This window comes from Lissotriton vulgaris, chromosome 3_1, assembly GCF_964263255.1.
Source record: "Lissotriton vulgaris chromosome 3_1, aLisVul1.2, whole genome shotgun sequence".
NCBI lineage: Eukaryota > Metazoa > Chordata > Amphibia > Caudata > Salamandridae > Lissotriton > Lissotriton vulgaris.
Window position 1 is genome coordinate 1919407111 of NC_141689.1, and position 21568 is coordinate 1919428678.

A 21568-nucleotide genomic window follows, 5' to 3' on the forward strand; every position below is an offset into this window, starting at 1 on the left:
CTGCTGTTATATGTTTTCTTTTAAATGCAAAACAAACAATAAAATACAATTAAAAATGTTGTGAACATTATTTGCTCTGAAGTTTGTAAGGTGTCTGAAGATAACTATGTATGGAGCCTTTTGTTCTACCTTGGAATGATAATCCTTGTTCTGCAATTTGGCGGTAATGCATTTAACTGGAAGGTCTTCTGGACCTGAAGTGTAGAAGTGAAATGTCAGGGCTTCCCTGAATAGATTGTTAAACTTTGATCTTTTTTTGATCAGCCGTTGTGGTGGTTTTCAATGTAGGTGTAATAGGGACTTCACTGCAAAGGCACTATGAGCTGGCTTCATAGTTTAGTAGCTTCAGGAGTTTGATGTGTACCTTAGTTGGAATGCCCATAAAGACGGCATTGCAGTTTGACAATTACCCTTGTAAGGATAAGAGAGATTACATCCAATATTTGTTGGGGCAGAAAGCAACCTAGTAACTGATGAATGTCGTAAAACTCATGTTTTGTTTATTTGAAGTTTTTGTTGTTTGAGGGAGAGGTCTTTGTTGCACTGTAGTCCCAAGTTGTGAACTTTCAAAGTGGGTGTAAGGGATCCCAATACTTTTAGACTTCTGACGGGAAACTATGTTGGGTCGACCAGGCCAAAGAGCAGGCTCTCTTTGTGCCACGAAGTAGTAGTACATTTTTGTGCATTCAATATTGGACATTGTACCAGTCTCCCAACCACTCTCTAATTCTGAGGTGAAGCCCTATGCCTTCTGTACACATATGATGTGCTTTTCTTTCCCAAAGTCTTAGTCCATGAAAGGATGTCAAGGACACAGAGCCAATAAAAAGGGCAAACACAGTAGAATGTGTGCATGCAAAATTCTCATTTACTTTGTGATTTTCAAGGCACGCTTTGCAATTTGAAAGCAGGCTGTGACATGGATCCCTGCTTGCAATTCACAGTCAAAATTATGCATTCTTTATAGTAAATGATTCAATACTTCCTCATAGCTATTTATTTGTCATGTCTGTTGTCCATAGAAAGCCTCTATCCTATACTTCAGATTCTAAATCTGGTCATTCACTGCTATTAGATTGCAACAGTTGATAATAAAACTCGTTATCCATTGTTACTAGGTCCCTTAATCTAGAATTTCAGTTTTATTTGATCATGCATGATTAATAAAAACCGTTACATGTTTAAAAGAAAAGGGCTTGTACATGCATGGCGACGGTCACATAGGAGATGAGCTCTAGTGTCGTCCAATTAGCGGGGATAATTATCCTTAACACTCCCACACGGGCACATGAACCCAGTGGACGCAGGGTGTGAGAGTATGACTTCTGGCCCAACTGGACGGTGGAAGGGGTCCCATCTGGAGGAGCAGACAGCGAAGAAAGGCAAGGCCGGCCCTATGGGAAATCTAAGATGGCAGGCAAAACGCTGGGTCAGCAGTGATTTGCTAGGCCTGCCACAGGAGTGGAGCGGTGAGGCGAGGGACAGCCGGTAATAACCCTCAGGGGGAAGCCCATTGGCCGCAGGATGTGAGAGGTTGCCATCTGGCACAGCTGGAGGTGGAAAGGGCCCTCTCCGGAAGAATGCGTGGAGAAGCAAGACCAGAACTGGGGTAAATTCAAGATGATGGGCACAATGCTGGGCCGGCAGTGACAGGGAAATCCAAAATGGTGGGCACAATACTTGGCCAGCAGGGACTAGCCCGATGCAGGAGTGGAGTGTAGGGGCGAGGGATCACAGGGAGTTGCCCTTAGCAGTGGGAGAACTGCTGGGATGATACGTGCGCTCCCTTTTCGTATCATGGACAGCAGAGTGGTGAGGAGCAGTCTCACCCTAGAAAAAGGGTGGCCTTAACGGCAATGGGTGCTTTGGCGGTGGGACGCTCTGCTCTGTTGCCACAAAGACACTCACTGCATCTAGAGAAAACAATGGAGACTTGGTGAGTAGAACTGTCCCCCCCAACACCTGGACCAGCGGACCACCTTTGGAGAGGCCTGGGGCTCATTCAGAAGTTGCTGGAGCTGGGGGAACACCTTGGGTGGCAAATTACCCCACCTCCCCCTTTTTTCATGCTGCCGGGGGCAGGTGGGATATCAGGCTAGATTGTGGGGTGCTCTTTCCACGGGGTGTGGTTGCAGGGAGTCATAGTAGTGATGCCCCAGTGAGGAGGCTGTGCCTGGGGTGGCAGCTCCATTAATTCCTCAACAGCCACAGGTGGGTCCATGAGCGGACAGACAACAGAACCCACTGCCAGCTGCCCCGGTGCGGAGAGGCCTCGATATAGCGAGGTAGAGGGTGGTAACACAGCAACGTGCAGGGGGAACCAGGACTGATTAGATGGGGGAACAAATGCCACACTGGAGATGGCGCAGAGTTGGATCTGGGAGTGCATACAGCTATGATACTGGCAGCAGTAGGAGAAAAAAAAACTGCTCTGGATCAAACGATTAAGGCGGTGTCCCATAACGTGGGACTACTGAAGGCAGGCCACTGTAAATTGGGGGATAGGGTGACTGAAATGCAATCCACACTCGCTAATTTGAAACCTTCAATAAAAGTAGAGGGAGGAGTTATCGGGGCACTGGAAAATCCTGTGATAGACTTGGAGAGCAAACTGGATGATGCAGAGGGACTTTACTGCCCCAACAACAAGCAGTTGGTTGGAGTCCCGGAGAAAGTAGAGGCCCCTGGCATGTAGCTGTTCCTTGACAAATGGCGTGCTGGAGGGGAAAATGTTCAAGTGGTTTACAGTGGAATGGGCGCACAGAGTCCCTGGGTGCCTTCCGTCGCCCGGGGCATCGTCAAGGCAAGACAATAGCCTGCAGATGGCGCGGACACATGTTCAATGGCCACTGGAAGGAAGGAGTGTGAGCTTATACCCTAATTACACAACGGCAGGTCAGAAACAATGGGAATCCTTCTTAGGCCTCAAAAAAGGCTCAGGATTATCAATCAGGGAACTTTCCACTTTTTCACAGCAGTAGCAGCCGCTTGGTTCTGGCTGGAGGCCTGGTATGTGATGCCGGACTGTGGCGAGGGAGTTTGGGAGAATGGCTGTCAGGAACCCCGTTGGCGCAGCAGAGTTTACAGACGCCTCTCATCTGCCCTTATGAAGGACCAGACAAAAACAGAAAGGGCTAGGATGGTGGCTGCTGTACAGCAGAGGCAGACCCTGCAGGTGTACTACTGGTGGGAGTCTGTGGAGGTAGAATCGGAGGACTTGAGAAATGAATCACCAGCCAAAGTGGCTTGAACGGTATTTTTTCACCTCCCAACATAACGCAGATTACAGCTGATGAGATGATTTAACAGGGGACCCTGGAAGTAAATTGAGATCCTGGCCAGATGCCTGGCCAGTGAGTCTGACTTTGCAGGGGGGTAAACCTGGGGTGGGCGTGGAGGCTCTTATGCAGTTCCACTGGTTGCCCAAGCCACAAATTGCCTCCTATTACTGTTGTGTGAGTTGTGTTAAATGTTAAAAATGATGGGGCGACAGGCACCTCAACAGTTAGGGAAGTCTGTAGTTTTAAGCCTGCAGCATAAAAGTGTAGGGAGGCTGTAGTTATTTCTCGAGGGTAAGGGGGAGGGAGCAGCACAATCCTCACAAGGAGGGCCACCATGTCCAGGGAACTAATGCAGATGGGCTATTTTCGAGGACAGACTATGGCTGATCCCTGGATATATCGAATTGGCAATGTGCTCCCCCTAGAAATACTGTCATGGAATGTTAATGCCCTAGGGAGTAAGTTGAAATAGAGAATAGTGACCAATTATGCGGGCGAGACACAATCCAGACATAATTATGTTACAGAAGAGGCAACCAAATGGAAAACAGCTGTGGTTTCCTCAACCAGGGGTGCTATCTGCTCCTGGCCCACAGTGGCTTCTCCAGGGGATAGAGGAAGTGGATGTATTCTCGTGGAAGTTTCTGTCCTTACAGGTGATTAACACATGGGAGGACCCCCAGGGATGCTATGCGGTGGTGACAGGTACTTGGAATGACATGAAGTTGGTGGTGGCCTTCTGGTACTTACCACCGGGACTGCAAGGGGAAGTGGTGGTGAAGCTCGGAGAATGGATAATGTCCCAGATGTCATGCTACCGGTGGGGGAACACCTTAGTTTGACTCTCAAAGGGGCATTTACTGATTGACTAGTTTGGGGAACTGCTGAAGGGAGGATAACCATTTGGGATACTTCTTGGGAGTGAACAGACTGGCCGATTTACGGAGGGCCCATAATCCCTAAAGATGACAGTACTCCTATGCCTTCAAATTCAATGTGGTCAATGCCCAGGTTGGAGTATCTGTTGGTGTTGCACCATCTAGTGGGAGTGTTTGGGAACATGAAATACTTACCCAGTGGTGTCTCAGACCATGCCCTAGTGGTGACCTCTCTTCAGACGGGACTGCATAGACCTGAGAGGGTGTGGAGACTAGGACCCTAAGAAGAGACATATAACAACACAAAGGATATGATAAAACAAACCTCCAAACATTATTTTAAGGAGGGTTCAGTGAGCTCTAATGCAACAGTTTATGGTACTGAGAGACCAGACAGCACCTGTCATGGGAAAAAAGCCGGAAAGGGAGAAATCATGCAGGGAACTGGAGGATGAGCTGATATGAGCGAAGGCTGAATATGTGTCCCACCCTACGAGGGAATGAGGACTGGCACAAGAGGCACTGTGGGAGGAATACCAGAGTCTGGCCAAACAGGAGGCAACGCAGCTGTTCAGAAACAAGCAGGGTAGGTTGTATGAAATGGTAACTTAAGCTGGAGGCGTGGCTAAGCGGAGCTGCAAGATTGGCGCTTTTGAAGCACGTTCTGTCAAGTAAAATATCCGTAATTTATCCTACATCATCGGAGTTATCTTCTTGCTGATGCTGATGCCTCTGGCGGTGGATGAGTCGGAGTCACAAATGAGCCATGGATGAGCAGCATTGGTAGAATTTCGCCGCTGTTACAGCGCTGAGGAGACGAGACTGCTCCTCTAGCCCACTTGGCCCAAGCACACTGCGACCTCCCTCAGCATCGGGGTCGCAATCACGAGTGGTAAGGCCTCTGCCAGAATCGTAGCTACTATAGGAGGTTGGGTGAGCTGCTCGGTCCTCGACAGCAGGCCTGGCGCACTCTTCCATATCAAGCGGCGCCACGACTTGGCCTATCTCAAGGACACAACAGCCTATCTGGGGCTCTGGAGGTGAGGAGAGGGCACCGCATAGATCGGGCTGAGTCTAGGCCCTTCAATAATGTGAGCCTGGGGGGCGGAGGCTACACTGTACAACCACTTGGCACACGGATGCCCGCAGACACTGGGCTAGTGTTGAAGCAGAGAACATTGTCATTTCCCAAAGACACTACAAGCCCTACACAGGGTTAAACCTGTGCGCATCTCCTGCCCACTGTTCCGTCCCTATCCACTCACCTCCACCTCATGAATAGCGCTAGGCCCCACTTCAGCAACAAAATTGGCGCCGCCGAGACACGCTAGCCAAGCACCACTCCTGTTCCAACTGCACGTTTTCGCACACTGTGACCTCTTTGATTAACTGTGCAGACTGTGCTCGCTCTAGCTGGTACCAGGCAGTATTCTTCAACAGACGGCTGCACATTCAGCACACCAAAATATTTCATCGGCAAGCACATAAAGTATTGCTCCGCTCTTGACTTAGCTCAAGGGCTTTGAAGGTACTTTGGGTCTAACAATCGGGCAACCTTGACCAAACGCCTGTCACCACTGCCTTACTCTGCGTTGAGTTTCAGGGTATACCCAGACTCTGTGCTGCTAAGTGAACCCCAACACGAGCGTACCTGGGTGTGTGTATCTCAACTAACAGCAACTTGTGATAATACCCAACAGCATAGCCTCCTGCCATAAGCGATTTACCTCCATTTCCTGCCATGGCTAAAATGTGGAAAACTGATGTTAAACAGCCAAAATTATCGTTTGACAGCAGGAGCAGCACCCGAACCGCTGAATCTGAATCAAATCATGACACAGAATCATCCGCTAGTAAATCCACAGACCCACCTGAAGATGAACTGAGCAGCCTTTTATTAGAGATGAAATCCAGCCTCAAGGCTAGTATTGATCACAAACTTGATAAACTCTCTTCCCAGCTCGATCAAGAACACAACCGAGTAGATACCCATGAGGTCCGTTTGGATCAACTCGAGAATAGTGCGTCGGACGCACACGACATTCAAGTGGAATCGAAAGAACACCTACATATGGAAAAAGTGCTAGATGTTATTCCATCAAAGAACAAAGATCTTGAAGCACTCTCTAGGAGGAATAACATCTGTATTCTTGGTATTCCAGAAACGACTGCAATCACCAAAATGGAAGTGTTCATGGAAGAACTTCTGCGTGACCTCTTTGATCCAGACTTATCCCTCATGTTCATAATAGAAAGAGCACATCGCACGTTGGCTCCTAAGGCTCCAGTTGGAGCTATGCCCAGACCCATTATAGCTCGCATATTGAACTATAGGGACAGAGATGTAATACTCTGGAAATCCAGAGAAAAAGGATCAATTACTCACCAAGGAAAACGACTCTCCTTTTTCCCAGACTCCATGCCTATGGTTCAGGCTGCACGGCGTGAATTTGGTCCAGCTAAACGCCTTCTCCAACAATTTGGCACAACATATGCACTCTTATATCCAGCAAAGCTGAAGGTAACGCACAAGGGTGAGCCACACTATTTCACTGATGCAAAGTCAGCACTGAAATGCGCTTAGCATGTTGGTAAATCACAACCAAAAAAAACAGTCTCAACTAATGAAACAACCTCCAATTCTACTCTAAGTGATAATGACTGATGAGATCAACCTGTTCTGCCATTCATCTGAACCATTTTCTCCATACAGAAGATGCCAAATAATGTGCACTACGAATTGGACTAACTCATGAACTCAGCCACACCTGATCTCGGACTCTACCTGACAATTTTTGAGGAGTAACGTCCTATTGGTAACTATTTGACTGCTCGGCCACCCTTCCACATGGCAGGGCGGTATGCCGGTGACTCCACGACCCCCGGGAGATCTCCCTAAGTTTACTAGGAATGTTTTTTATTCTTTCAGCTGGGGTGGGAAAATGTACATGACCTAATTGCGGGTTTGGTGTGGGAGGGGGGAAGCAGGGACGTTAAATAGTTATTTTTCGTTTTTGCAGAGGCACACGCACAGCACTCTTTGACGCGAACCAGAGATCTACTTCGCATCACATTATATATATGCATGCAACAGAAATCAGAGCACTACATTCCCAATTTGTTCATCATCACAATTCCTCTAACTAAAGAAGGGAAATCTAGAAATACATACCATCTACCTTTAACATTCCGCTAGCTTCCACACCGACTCAATACAGTTTTTTAACTTGGTATGTCAAAGGCCTTAATAATCATAGAAGAGCGCAACTAGTACATGCTTGCCTAGTTCGACAACAAGTGGGCGTATGTTTCCTACAGGAAACTCACCTCCTCCCATCAGATACGAATGAGCTGCGGCATACAGGATGGGGAAAGTACCATCATTTAACCTATTCCAGCTACTCGAGAGGAGGAGCCATACTCATACTTAACGGCATAGATTGAACACTGACACATTTGCACATCAACACAGAAGGAAAATATATTATATTGAAAGTATCTATAGGAGGTACACAAATGATCTTGACCGCAATCTATGGACCAAACGTTGATAAGCCTGATTTTTTTTTAATGATGTATGGGCAAAGGTTGTCGCTATGGGCTGTGATACTGTCATCTGGGGAGGTGATTTTAATGCTTTTTTGTGTGATGAACTGGACAGACTGGGCTCGCCCTGAGCACTACACCTAGTCATCTAGTTATGCGCTTAACGCACATATTCAGACTGTCATTTGGTGGATGTATGGAGTCACCTGAACCCACACAATCGAGAGGGCACATATGTTTCAACACAATAAAACTCCTGGTCTAGACCGGTCCGATGGTTGGTGTCCGAGGACATGGCGATGTGGACAGTAGATACGCAAATCCTGCCTAGAACACTATCCGATCATTCCCCTTGTGCCTGTAAAATAGCATTCCCTACTTCCATTAAACATGAATTCACATGGAGATTACCACCTCACGCCCTGCTTGACCTGGCCTTCCACACAGAAATTAGAATTTAAATTGTTGAATTCTTTTCATTGACCACGGGATCCGTTTCCTCTCCATCTGTACTATGAGAAGCGTTTAAAGCTGTTATAAGGGGAAATGCATAGCTCGCCAGTCAGGAGTCTTGACAGTTATATGCGAGGCACATTGAATAAGCTACAAACTGAACTAAAAGCCCTTGAACTCCAAGATTTTTAACATAATGATCCATCATTGTTAGCCACCATACATGAGTGACTCTCAGAATTTACTGAGGAAGCCGCTAGAGAGTTAACATTTCTTGGGAAATATGCCACTGCCAGGGTTTATGGTGAAGGAGACCGTCCTGGGAAAATGCTCGCTAATCTTCTCAAACCTTCTCACTGTTCCCCCTACATCACAGAACTCCTAGATGACAACGGCATTCTAATCAAGGGCCCTAGAGACATTCATTGCCACATAACCCAATTCTACTCCTTGTTATACAAATCCTAAACTCCACAAATAGATTTTGACATTACTACCTATTTGAACTCACTAGAGCTCTTATGGCTCAGCAATGCCCACAAAGAATATTTAGATGAACCAGAAGACATAGTGCAAGTTATTAAAAGTCTTCCCTTGGATAAAGCACCAGGCCTTGATGGCCTGACAACCGCGTTCTACAAGGTGTATGCTTCATTATTAGCGCCTTATCTTTCAGAAATGTACTCAGATTCCTTACAAAACATCTCTCTCCCCCCAATGACTAGAGAGACTGTCATTTCTACATTACTTAAGCCAGGAAAAACCCCTAACAAGTGCTATTCGTACCGGCCTCTTTCCCTCATAAACATTGATAATAAAATATACGCAAAACTTCTTGCCAATAGGTTACAACCCTTATTACCTTTAATTACTAGGCCGGACCAGTCCGGATTCATACCTGGGCACTCCAAATCACGTAATTTAATACTTTGTTTACATCTTGCATCAACTAGATCTGCACACACCTGCCCTAGCAGCTTTTCTCGACGCTACTAAAGCCTTCGACTCGCTTGAGTGGCCATACCTTTTCACCGTTTTGGCCAGACTAGGTCTAAATCCCTCATTCATTACACAGATCAAACTATTACATTCTCAACCAATTGCCAGATTACGTGCTAATGGTTTGATATCTGCCCATTCTACATCACACGAAGCACCAGACATGGGTGCCCCTTATCGCCCCTCCTGTTCGCCATTGCAATGGAGCCCCTCGCAGCAAGAATCAGGCAGCACCAAAAAACATGTGGCCTTGACTTCTCCACGAGAGATGTCATTATATCACTATACACGGACAGCATCACTTTGTATCTTTGAGACCCATTGGATAATTTGAACCCTGTCCTTCGGGAACTTACCAGATTTGGTGGCCTCTCTTGTGTACATATTAATTGGACCAAGTCCACCCTACTTCCACTTACCCCTAATCTCACTACCTTCGAACCAGATTATCCTATTCAATGGGCATCCGGCCCCGTCTGCTCCTTGGGGATATGGCTCAGCACTAACATCCAACAACTCTGGGACATGAACTTCAGTCGCACAATGGCATGGTTGGAGGAGAAAATACCTGTCTGGTCTAAACTTCCAATATCTTTAGCTGGTCGAATTGCTATAGCTAAAGTAATAGTGCTGTCCAAACTTCTATATTTACCAATCTCCCACTACAACTCACTCAATCCTTTTTGAAAACCTTGCGTTCCTCAATGATCTCCCTGGTCTGAGCCAGAAAGCAACCGCATATAGCGTGGGAAATACTTACACTTCCTCTGACACAGGGGGGACTTGGCGCTGCTGATTTAGCGCTTTATATGCGTTCTGTGCACAGGCGCAATTCCTACACTAGTGGATATTCCCAACCCCATGTTGCAGTTGAAGCTGACATTGTCACACCACTACCACTGACAGTAGCCTTATGCCAGTCCCCCTAACATTACCAAGGAATGATAAAATACATCTGACATGCTATGGTGGGCTTGGGATACACTCTGTATTCAAGCAGGGCATTCAGTATTGTATGCACCCTCTATTACACTTGCACATGACCCGCAAATACCCATACAAGAAGATCAAGGCAACTCTGCCCATGCACACAATTTGGGATGGGACACATTCACCGACCTATACCCTGGCAACACCTTCTTGCCCCCCCCGCACCCATACCCGGCAATGTGACCAAATTCTCTCACCTATTACTGTATTATTCCATCAGAGGAACGTGCCGCAAATTGCATGACACATTCCGAGCTCCAGCTCCATCTCTCCCGGCCTTGAAATCAATGCTTATGAACTCATCCTCAGATAAGCTCATCACACGACTTCACAGTAGCATGCAGCGATCTTTCCCGATCATACTTCCGAAAGCCATTGCTAGTTGGAATGAGGTCATAGACGACCCACTATCAGAGGTTCAATGACAATTCTGTTGCGGACAACTGGAGATGCTCTCCCCTAATTACAAACTATGTCTTACACATTTTAAATACTTACACCGCATTCACAGAACACCTCTACAACTTAAACGCATTGGTATCTGTCCCGAGGCAAACTGCTGGAGATGTACATTACCAGATGCTTCTTTTTTACATGTGGCCTGGAACTGCACTGCATTGAGCGCTTCTGGAATGAAGTTATTGACTCAATCAATGAGATCCTAGCAACCCACCTAATTCCTTCTCCCATACTATGCCTTCTAGGATATGTTAAAGAGGCCCTACCAGGTCACCACAGGCTGCTTGCCATGTTGCTATTCCTGGCTAAACGCTGGGTTGCGATGCACTGGGGAAAACACAAACCACCTGCCACTAAAGCCTGGGTCCTAAACGTCACGTTCTGTCAAGAACAGTTAAATATATATTGGGAATTACTGCCCCAGGCATCCCGGCCAAAGGATATATGGGGTCCGTTTGTGAATTGGTTGTCCTCTCGTAGTTCGGACACCACACAAAATCCCGAAGTCACCACTGAATCCCAGCAAGAGGCATTTACTGACCATGTCCCGACCTTCTGAGTCGCTATGTATCCGTACATTACGCAACTCTCATACAACCCCTTTCCTATAACCCCAGTCATATAACTTATATATGATGTACAGCATCCCGATTGTGAATTTATGATGATGTATGTCACATATGTATTCGGTCAAATGTGATGCTTCTGTTTTGGTTATAACTTTTGTTTGTTTAGCTAAAAGAGTCATTTCACATCTGTATTATTTGGCACCACATGCTTTACTGCTGTTTGCTCTTGTCAAAATGCCAATTAACAAAATAAATACAAAAAATTAAAATTAAAATTAAAAAAAGCTGGGAAGCTGCTGTTGTAGTTAGTCAAAAAGGAGAAGGGCCGAAGATGGGTACAAGGGTGTACACCCCGGGGTGATCCCAAGTGGAGAGCCTGCATGAAATTACACAGGCCTTCGCGAAACACCTGAGTGAGGTGTACCGCTTGTGACCGGAGGAGACTGTGCCCGACAGGAGAAAGTTTGTTAGGGACCTTCTGGTTCCTGCACCTCCAAGAGGAGGTGAGTAGGGCCCTTGAGGTGGAAATGACTGAGGAAGAAATATCTGAGAGGGTGAACCCAGCTTAGGAGTCAAAATGCCCTGGACTTTAACGGTTTCCCATCAAAGTTCTTCAACTGTGTGAAATCCCATATAGTGCCCCCCCATGAAAGTGATGTTTGAGGAAGCATTGTGGTAAGGAATCCTACACATGGATTTGAGGCAGGCCTATATAGTCCTCAGTTACAAAGACAAGAAGCTGAGGAAAGACTGTGCCTCCTATAGACCGATATCCCTACTGAATAAAGTAAGCCAAAATCCTGGCCAGGGTGCTTGTGTCCACAGGCTCATGAAGGTGACAGATGCAATAATACCCCCACTCAATCTGTTTTTATGCCTTACAGAGCAACCAGACATAACCATTGTCCCTCCTGGGTTGTCTGGTCTGGGGGGATCAGAATGATGAGCCGGTGATACTGCTATCACTAGATGCTGAAAAGGCATTTGATTGAGTGGAATGGCCATACCTTTTGGTAGTTCTACGAAAAATTTTCTTTGGACCAATGTTTTTTAAATTGGTCAGGCTGTTATATCGGGCACCACTGGCTCGGGGCTCAATAAATGGGGTAGGGTCAAGGGAATTTAGTCTCGGCAGAGGCACTAGACAGGCGCTCTTGTTTGAACTTGTGATTGAGCCTCTGGCGACTTGGTTCCGGAGTGACACCCAAATCAGGGACTTAAAATGGGACCCAGAATGGGAAGTTCTTATATTGCTCTTTGGAGACTTAAAATGGGACCCAGAATGGGAAGTTCTTATATTGCTCTATGGGGACGATATTCTACTGTATGTGGCTGACCCAGAATACTCGATTCCCCCGTATTCTGCACGTCCTGGAGGTGATCGGGGCATACGCCAGGATCCACATTATTTGGAAAAAATCAATTGCTCTTCCCCTTACGGAGTGGACCCCGCCTAGCGAAACAGGCTTTCCCGTGAGATGGGAACGTACAGGGGACAGGTACCTGGGCATTTGTGTCACTACGCAACCTGAAAAACATTTCTGGGAAAACCTAGAGGATATCCGCCATGAATACAAAGGGGCAGTGTCCCACTGGAGAAGGCTCACAATTTCTGAACATGGCCGAGCAGCCCTCTACAAAATGATATTTCTTCCTACCTTTCTGCATCTATTGCAGAACACACCATTTAGAGTCCCAGACAATTTTTTTAGAGACTTTGAGGCGATGATCAGACAGTTGATTTTAGATGTAGGCCCAAAGAGGATTGCCCTATTCTTATTGACACTGAAGCTAGAGGATGGAGGGGTGGCCTTCCCAAATCTGAGGTTATACTATTGAGTGGCCCAACTGCAGGTAATTGAATATTGGGTATTTACAATGCAGAAAGAACCATCAACATATGCAGACAGGAGGGCAATGGACTCAGGGGGCTACCTCAGCTGGGTATATGGGGCAGCCAGGTGAAACCCACTGCCAGGCCTTACCGCCCAGGTGGTTAGGATATGGCGGGAAGCGATGAGAGAACTGGGCTGGAGGGGCCGATTGACACTGGAGACCCTGCTTTGGGATTCTGCACTGCTAGTGTGCCTGAAATGTGTGGAGGGTCACATGAAGTGGTATGTACTGGGAATATCAAAAGTGGGCGATGCCTGGAAGATGGCAGAGATGATTCCATTCCCCAAACTCCATGCACAATTTGAACTGACAAGGGGACAATATCTCTGCTGCCAACAGATCAAACCTATCCTGTGGGTTAAGGAGACCTCCTCTGAGATATCGAGGAGGAAACATCCCTGGAATGGAGAAGAGCACTGGAGGCCCCCCTACACAAACATGTGGTATCACAAATATACTCCTTTCTACTAATGCACAGCCTGCCTTGTCTGGACACCCTCTGAAGCAAATGGGAAAACGATTTGCGGAGATTGGAGGGTGATGCCTGGGGGAAGCTTTCAGGTATCCCCGAGAGGAAGCTATATGGGAGAGCTTTCAGCTGGTACAGCTGAAACTACCCCAAAGGCATGCTACACAATGATCCGCCTCTACCAGATGGGGCGGGTGGAAAATGGCCCCAGACAAAGGGCATGTGGGCAGAAAGGGAGCTTGATCAACAAATTGTGGGACTGCTCGAAAATATGGGCTACTGGAAGAAGGCAAAAGGCAGGATATTTTCAGTTCTGGTCTACCCACTCACTCTCCCCTCACAATTGGTGATGTTGGGTATCTAGTGGGAGCAGACATTGAACAGTTACTGTAGAAAGTTGGCTCTGTATATACTATACCAAAGTGAGGTATAGTGTTTACAGAGTCCAGTGGAGCCCCACGGGCTTACAGAGGTAAAAGTAGACAATACCTTACTCTCTATTTGTGGTAGTGTGGGCGAGCTGCATGCCTTTATCAGTGGGTAGAGTTAAGCATTTATTGTACACACTCTGGCAAGAAATGATGTCACACACTTAAAGACTGACTCAGACCAACTGTTTGTATCAAAAATATTTCTTTGGTGTATTTTATTTACAGAACCAAGCAGGACTTGGTACAGGTAGCTATGATAGTACTTTTCAAGACAGATTGTTAAAGAGGAAGCTGGATGAATAATGAATTTTCTTATAGGTTTGTAAAAATGTGCAAATACAGTTGTAATTACTTTTGGATTACTTTTTCTACTCAGTGAGATATGCCTAGATATCACACCGGGACATTTCCTGGATAGAAGGTAAGTAAAACAGTTTTTCTCAAAACACAGTTTCTTAGGTTTTCATACAACGATCAACTCCACACACAGAACTTTTTCCACAGAAAAAAGTAAATGCAGTCCTATAGGATGAAATCAGGTCATTGGTTTAAAGGTAAGCAATACGTCTGAGGGAGTAACATTTCTGGGGTTAGAACCAGGGTTCCCCCATGTTCAAGGATGCACTCAAAGAGCACCCTCAGTGGCACTAGGGTGGCCAGGTGCAGAGTGCTGAGGCCCAGTGTTATCCAATGGGGGATAAGGGGCCTTAGGTTGGTGGCTGATCATGGGCCCCCCACTTGGATGTGGGAGAAAAGCTCTCCAAGGTAAGCTCAGGGCAAATGGGGCTCCAAGTTGGCACACAAGGTGCCCCCACAGCGGCACAGGGGCGGCCGGGTGCAGGGTGCTAGATCAACTTCGGGAGCCCTGTTGGTTTCAATGAGGAAGATCCGGTCAGAACAAACACTGCAGGCTCAGGCATGAATATCTTCTGGAGGCAACCACCGGTTGGAGAGGTAAGTTGAGTTGTCAAGGGATGCCGGGACACCATTGGTTGGGCCACCCAAGCCTGTGGGCCGTTGAGCGCAGCGGTGTTTTTTGGTGTCAGGCTCTCCTCCGGTCGGGGGGATCCTCCAGATAGACACTGCAGGCATTGTCAGGAGACTTGAGGTAGGTCAGGGATCACCATATCCCAGGTCAGGATTGCCGGGGAGACCTCCTCATGGTGTTGGGCAACTGGAACTTAGGCCGTGGGTGTCGAGTGCAGAGTGGTGCAGACTTGCGGATTTGGCCCGAGCCAGAGTCTGTTGGTGAGCAAATCCCGTGCTCATGGGAGACAGAGTCTTGGTAAGGAAGGCAGAGCAGGTTCTCCGGGTTCTGGGGGATTGCTGGCTTCTGGACACACCGGGGTTTCGCTGGAGCAGGTATAGGTTGAGACAGGTCAGTAGGGCTGTGGCCAAATCAGTTGCTGTCCTCCTCTTCTTCTATCAGCAGTGCTCTCCAGTCCTTCTTCTGTTCTTCTTCCTTAGGTACAGGTAAGGTTCAGGATTGCCCCTATATACTAAATTTAGGGGTGTTTCAGGTAGGGACAGGTCAGGACTAATGGGTCCCTTCCTTATTGTGGGTACACCCCCTATTACGCCACCCTCCAGTGCGAGGGGGGCATAAGCTCACTGGTTGGCTGGGTCCCCCATCTTCAAGTTTGCGGGGACTGAGAGTTGTGCTTCAACTCACCTCCCCCTTCCGAGGGATGGGGTTGGCAAATGTGGGCACACCTCCCCTCCTATCTTGGTTTTCCCGCTGATTCTCCCGCCCAAGTGGTGGTAAGAACCGGTGGGGGCCAGTTTGCTGGGAGAAGCAAATTGCTGGGACAGCTCCCAAAGACGGCTAGCCTTTGAAGCTTCCCCTTCGTAGACCATGCCAATCCAGGGGGAGGAGGCTTGGCACCTCGACCCAGGATGTGCTTTATTGCAGGACCTCGTGAGTGAGAGGCTTTCGACCCAGGGGTCCAGAAACATGTCTGGTGGTTGCAGCTGGTGAGCAGCCACTCAGCAAGGACACTAGAGTTAGGTCATTTTTCAGGGGTCATCTCTAAGATTCCCTCTGAGTGCATTTGGCCTTAAATCCCATATCGGCATACGTGTGGGTTTAATGTGCTGAGAGGTTTGATACCAAACTTCCCAGGTTTCAGCAAAGCCATTATGGAGCTGTGGAGTTCATAATGACAAACTCCCATACCATATACTCTTTATGGCTTTGCTGCACTTAAAATGTCTATGAATGAGGGTTACAGGGCTCATGCACCTGTACCCTCACCAGTGGCATAGTGCACCCTGCTAAAGGGGTGCTTACCTATACCATTGGCAGTGGGTTGTAGGCATGACACACAGGGATGTGTACTATGGCGACTCTTCACTTTGCTATGCACCCAAACATGCAGCCTGCAAAGGCAGTATGTGTGTGTTAAAATACAGGGCCTCTAAGGGTGGCTCAATATGTGCCGCTGCCCTTAGAGGCCTTCCCTGGTCACAGTGCCCTTGGTACCTATGGTACCCTTTACAAGGGACTTACAAGTGTTGCCAATTATGTGTGCCACAGTACAGGTTTATGGACCCTGGGTACCTGGTTGGCAGGAGCCCAGTGCACACTCAGTCAAAGAGCAATGAGAGCAGGTAAAATGTGGGAGGCAACCATGCAAAAAGGGGCACTTTCCTACAGATACCAGCTCCTGTTTGGTAACGTGGTGTTAGTGGGGCCAGGAGTAATAAAGTCCAGTATTTTGGGAAGGCAAAAGTTCGCGCTTCATGGCAGAGAAGATGGTGCACTACATCAGGGGGTGACCGCATAGTTTTTCACACAACTAGCCACACAGCTGATTGTCAGAGAGTCCTATAAAGGTCATCAAGTTTGCTACACTCAGGAAAAATATATATTTAGAGCTTGGAAACCATATCAGAATTATCAGACAGAGGTTTCTGTACTGCAATCCCATGCCCTTCAGAGTGACCCTGAACAAGTTCAGTCACCCCTACTCACTATTGTCAATGCTTCCCTCACTTAATGCATCTTCCCTGAGGCTCCCAGGACAGGCCACATCGTCCCACGTAGGAAATACCCCACATTAGAACTTGATGCGCTTTCCAGTTCTACTGACCTTCATCTTCAAGATCAAAGAAAAAGCAGCGTTGGCACAATTTTGTGAAGATATCAGTGCCAGCCATCTCCTGTATGGTTCATGGCTACTATTCTGGATTCAGAGCATGCTGCAGTACGAAGAGAGCTGCTTTACTATTCACAGAAAACTTACTCATGACCACAGATATAGAAGACCCCTGCCTCCTGATATTGATGGACCGCTCTGATTCCATGACATAATTAATCACTCAAATCCTAAAGTCCTCAATACATGTTTGTTCACAATGAATCCTTAGCACCTAGTGTATCCCCCAGGGTTCCATCATGTTGCCTATCATATTCAACTTCAGCATCAATACTCTCCAATACGCAGAAGACAAACAATTATATTTGAAAGTCTCCTCTTCTCCAAACATTCATTTCCTCATACACTGCCTGTATCCCATCCAGACCTGGATTTCGAGCACCTCACCTGAAGCTTAGCTCCACCAAATAGAATTGCTGTTATTGGCAAAGAAAAACAACCAACCTCTGGTAAAAACTTGGCCTAATGTCATGAACCGATTTTCATTCAGTACTACGTCACTCTGATTCACCTTGAGCACCGACCTTACCCATAAGAAAAAATATGCAAAAAATATAAAGATGGTCTGCCATCAGTTCTTTCTACTAAAGAAAGTGACACCATTCCTCCTAGAAAGTAACTTTAGAACTGCCAATCGAGCCTTCTTACTCTCCCATCTTGATTTTGTCAATGTCCTATTCAACAGTCGCTCAGATGCCACACTGACTATCCTTAAAAGCATCACACATGCTGAAGTAATTCCTATCAAGAACCTGAAGAAATATGGCCCTAATATTCCAAAAATGATGGAAATCCTCTGGCTGCCATTGCCAGTCCGCACAATCTTCAAACCTGCTACATCATCTACAAATCCATTTTACTTTCACCCCAGCCTAACTAACTGGCACGCTCACCATTTCCGTGGGCGCCTGCTGAAGATGAAGAAGTGCAAAACAAGGCAACAGGCCTTGTCTATTTATGCACCCAGGTTCTAGAACTGCATCCTTGTATCTATCAGGGCTGCCCAAAGCCTGCTCTAGTTTAGAAACGAGCAGAAAACACACCTTTTTTTTATCAAACACTACATTGGATTGCAGTAACAGTCCAATCTCTGTCGTAGAAAGCAGCCAGCCCCCTTTTGCACATTGACTGTAACTTTGCCTTTGGCCCTCTGCATGCTCTGCCTTTTAGATAGGTTTGCATTATACAAATACCACATTCATACAGATATTTACTTTTAATCTGTCTTAAAAGAACTTATGAACCTGTGTCTGAAAATGCTCTGACACATGGCAGCATACCAATCTTCATTCAACATATGCATACATACTGCATTTAGGTTACACATTTCATTTTTTTTTAAATTATTTTCCTAAATGTACTTACTACTAGATTATTAACTGCTTTCTGCTCCTCATGACTCATATATGTACTTCTGTTTTAAATGAGTACACTTAGAAATGGGGTCTCTAGTTGGTAAAGATTTGCACATTGTACAAGCAGAAAACCTCTATCTTGTCAGGGTAAGTTACACCCTCAGAGAAACCAACGTTCACCCCCTTGGTAGCTTGGCAAGAGCCGTCAAGCTTATCTGCAGAGGAAATATGTAAATTATTTGTGCACACACACACATACACTCACACACCCACTCACTCTCTCACACACACACCACCACAAAAGTATTCCACACCAGTTTAGAAAAATAGCCAATACTTATCTGCATAAAACAAGACCAAGTGAAAAAAATCCAACATACACAAGTCAAGTTACGAAGGTTTAAAGATTATTTGAAGTTATAGTGCTTAGAAATGCAATAGCTCCATTTGGGGCTAAGATGACGTGCTTGATAAAGTCGAATCTCCAAGTTCGGAGCCAACCGCGATGCGCGCCCGTCGGCTACAGAGTCATACAGACTCCAGTTAAAGTACCTTAGAAACTATAACAAAACAAACACATTGCATGGTGCCAGGGAGGTAAGGTGTTGCTGAGGATGGTGAGGTGTACATTCCTTACGGCCATGCAGGTCGTTGGTGCGTCGCGCTTAGGAAGTTGCACTTGCAAGGTACAGGGGAGGTGATACGGCATTGACAGCCAGGCATCAGTGTCGAGAGTCAAGCCACGTGATGTTGATTTTGCAGTGTCAATGTCACACCACAGAGCCACAGATGCTGAAGTTGAGTTGGAGTCAGCCGCCATGGACATCAGTGATGCGGTACTCAAGACTCTATCTGTTGCGGCTCTTCAGAGGCGCTTCAGCTGTGTCTGGCCTGGGTTGCAAGTCATGGTCGTTGCATTGGGTGAGGACCACAGCACCAGTGCAGGTAGCGTCACGGTGTCGGCTCCATTATCACACTCAAAGTCGATGTGTTGGTTTCTTCTTGTTTTGCCAGCCAACTCACTTCCAAGGGCCCAGAACAGGAGCTGGCACAACTAGGTGGAACAGGGCTCTCACCAAAGGAGCCCATGTGCTGGCAGATGAAGTCTTTGATGGCCCTGAGGCTTTCCACAGAAGGCAAGCTCAACCGAAGCCCTTGGGGAAACTTCAAAAGTAGGATGTAGCAAACAAAGTCCAGTCCTCTTACCTCCAGGACAGAAGCAGCAAGCAGCAGACCAGCACAACAAAGCTAGCAGCAATGTGGCAGTCCCTCCTGCCAGCAACACAGCTCTTACTCCAGAATTGTTTTGAGTATGTGGTATCAGAAGTCAAGTATTTAGGCCCATTTCTGCCTTTGAAGTAGCCAAGCTTCAAATGAAAGTCTTTGTAGTGCACAATATCCTGCCCTTCCTTGCCCTGACTCCAGGCACAATACATGGGGGTAGAGACTGCTTTGTGAAGGGACAGGCACAGCCCTATTCAGGTGCAAGTGTCAACTTCTCCTACCACTCCAGCTCAGGGAGCCCCATCAGCCTGATGATGGGGCGTCCGGAAACGAAGGACTCTCCTCAATTCCCTTTGTTTGACTGTCTAGAGTGAATGTACGAACAGCCCAACTGTCATCCTGACCCAAGCATGCATTCAGAGACAGGCAGAGGCACAGAATGGTTAAAGTAAGAAAATGCCAACTTTCTAAAGTTGCATTTTTAGACCTCTAATTTGATGTGTTTGTAAATTGTGAGTCCTGGGACACCAAACTCCAATACTTTATTAGCTCCCAGTTAAAAGATACACTTGTAAGAGGTTTCAAGTCAGTCCGAATTCGAATCAACAGGAGAGATAGGCCTTGCGGTAGTCAAAAAGGAATTTAGCAGTGTTTCATTACCAGCACATGTAAAACTCACCAGTAAATGTCCTACATTTTAAAAACACAGCACCCAGCCCATAGGGCTACCCAGGGCCTAACCCAACAGCTGTTTTCACCACAAGTACCTGTTTCTATTAATTGCTGATTACTGTGGTTGTAGCAAGGGATTACCCCTATAGAATAGATGACTAGTTACTAGTGGATTCCATTGGTAGCATAAGACGTTTTGGATATGCCATTAACAGCTTTTGCACTATTCAAATGCCACAGAACAATAGTAGCTAATGAAGTGATATGGAGATAATTCATTTGCATTGCTATTGAATGATGGAATTGAGTATTGCTGTCTAAGTGTGTCTGTACTTCCAGCTGTCATTTCAATTTATTCAGTAGAGTTTCCCCTATTTTTGCTCTGGATCAATCAGAGATGTTTGTAAATAGATTTTAACTGGGGCCCCTTCTAATGTACAAACATGATGTCACACTACAAATAGGAATAATTCAATTTCCACGATATTACATCCTATACAGTCCTCCTTATAATACTAGCTGTGGCTCATGGACTTCTTGCCCAGAGCATTAAAGCGCACACACTGTGCAAGACGTTACTACACGTCGTAAATACTTGTCCTTAAATGAAAGGTTACCCAGTTTAAATGAGAACTGTGAAATAATTTAATGTATATCGATCCAACCCTGTGTTTTGTTGTTATGTTATTCTTAAACATGCTTTCAAAATAAGCTGCAGTTTCCCAAGTATGACTTTCCGAACAGATCTTTACCTTTGTGGTATTCTATCTGAGAACCACTCACCGCCGGGTTTTCGCTCTTATAACCCAAAGAAATTTCTGGAGGAAAAAGTGAAATGCGTTGGTTCCTGCATTATGCATGATTGTCCAAACGTTCACCCTTTCTGCCTTTAACCTCTTCTGAGCATTCCATAGAGGCCTGTGCAAATTAGTGTCAGATGTGTTTGTCAATGAAGTCTCCGGGGTAAACAGAGGCACAGCTTTCTCAAACAGAGAGAAAACTCCGTGTCTCCAAGTAACACGAGAGTAGGGCAATAAAAAGGCACATACTCTGAGTTTTCACTCTCATCCATCCCAACAGAATATATTTTTACCAGGCTTTAATTTATGTTAATATTTTGTAACAATACATGCAATGGATTGATTGTGTTTTTTTGTTGCAACAGGAAATGTATTCCCTTTTTATTAA

The 21568-nt window shown here is 46.3% G+C and overlaps 1 protein-coding gene across 2 annotated transcripts in view; it reads left to right on the forward strand.

The window, feature by feature from the left end:
- SMIM31 (small integral membrane protein 31) overlaps positions 1-21568 on the forward strand; it is a 249008-nt gene that overhangs the window by 224109 nt on the left and 3331 nt on the right. The window lies entirely within an intron of this gene.